Source organism: Acyrthosiphon pisum, chromosome A1 (assembly GCF_005508785.2).
Source record: "Acyrthosiphon pisum isolate AL4f chromosome A1, pea_aphid_22Mar2018_4r6ur, whole genome shotgun sequence".
Classification (NCBI taxonomy): Eukaryota; Metazoa; Arthropoda; class Insecta; order Hemiptera; family Aphididae; genus Acyrthosiphon; species Acyrthosiphon pisum.
The window spans coordinates 108,562,851-108,564,551 of record NC_042494.1 but is presented as its reverse complement, the minus strand read 5'-3'; the positions used below and the strand labels follow the sequence as shown (position 1 = coordinate 108,564,551).

The following is a 1,701-nucleotide window of genomic DNA, read 5'->3' as shown; positions in this document are numbered from 1 at the left end:
TTCTGTTTTTTCTATTAATCATAAGGGTGGGGAGGACAATATGTTAAAAATATTTGGATATTATGTTAATCTCTCTTATGGTTATTTTTCTCCAAATATTTTGTATTTGAAGTGTTTTGTTTTGTATACCTACCAATTACCATTATATAAAATTACTTCATGCAAGATTTGTATCCGGTGGGACATGTTCTAAACTAAGTTATCTTGAATGCCTTAACAAATTAGGCACAAAAGGTAAAAATAATATCACAGTTGTTGAATTGTAAATTAGTGTAGAAAATACTTTTTATTTCTATGAAACAGTATGATGAATGTAATTTACTCTATCCAATCAAAACTTCAATTATTTTTGTATGTAAAATTATATGTCTATTTAATAAACATATTATTACTTAATTGAATGAAAGCAAGGTTGGAATTGAAATCAAAATAATTGAATTAATTAATCTTCTTATAGCTTAAAACTAAATAGGTATTTGTTTAAATTGTAAGTTTTTATTACCTAGTGATAAGACATAAAATGTAAGTATTAATCCTTCTATGTATTAAAATAAATCAAGTAGGTATAACTCTATAAGTTCTATGTACTTACCTACAGTCCTGTAAAGAATACTTTTAAAAAGTACTTGAGTAAATACTCAAATACTTTAATTGTAAAGTATTTCAAATACTACTCAAATACTTTGAAAATGTATTTGGAATACTTTTCAAATACTTTTGGTTTTAAAAGTGGGTTTCCAATGATCGATATATAAACACATAGGAAGTAGGTAATCTAATAGTTAGGTATCTAATAGTTTTAAAGGGAATATTGTTATTCAATATTCAATAACTTTTTTTAGAAATCTGGTTTTCACACAGAATATTAAATAAAACTATTATTATATTATTGTAGTTGACAATAATATTTTTCCAACCAATTATTTCGAATGAAAATAAAATGTTCGAAATAAAAAACCAAAGTATTCAATACCAAAAAGTATTTAATACAAAAAAAGTATTTAAAATACCATTCAAAATACTTCATGCTGAATGTATTTTAAAAGTTATTCAATACTTAAAAAAGTATTTGAATACTTTTACTCAAATACTTTTACTTAAATACTTTACAGGACTGAGTATTAGTATATATCTGTGTTTTTATTTAACCAGTATTCTGGCGGAGTTTACAATCGCCCTGCATTACATGGGAACCGAAAGACCACTTATCCTCTTAAATGTGTGAATCTATGTAATCATTAGTGGTATAATGATATATTTTTTTGACCTAATATTATATTTTCGTAAAGTATTTGAATCTACGGTCTTTTGTTTTAGAGTTACACCAAAAACCAAAATCCTTAATTTTTATTTCGTTTTTCCCTTCGCTTTTGAAAATTATTGAGAATTTTCAACTTTGACCGTCCGAATGCACAAACTAGATTTACTTTCCCATCAAACAAGATATTGTTGAAGAAAATTGAAGCTTTTGTACTGTACCAAACGGTGATGAGAGACACAAAAAAAAAATACACACACACGCATCATTGTAAAATTAATACATTCATCGCTCCACTCAGAATACAAAATTAACACAGTAGTTACATGAAGAAGCAGTACTTTTTATAATAGATTCCATTCTAGACTTCGTTCTCATTCAAACCATCTCATAACTAATACTTAGCCACACTAAAAATGCCGGCAGTAAAACAAATTGTTACC

General features: G+C 26.1%; 1 protein-coding gene across 3 annotated transcripts in view; it reads left to right on the top strand.

Moving 5' to 3' along the window:
• The window catches only part of LOC100165195 (glycosylphosphatidylinositol anchor attachment 1 protein), a 7,256-nt gene that overhangs the window by 2,779 nt on the left and 2,776 nt on the right, over positions 1 to 1,701 (top strand). The window lies entirely within an intron of this gene.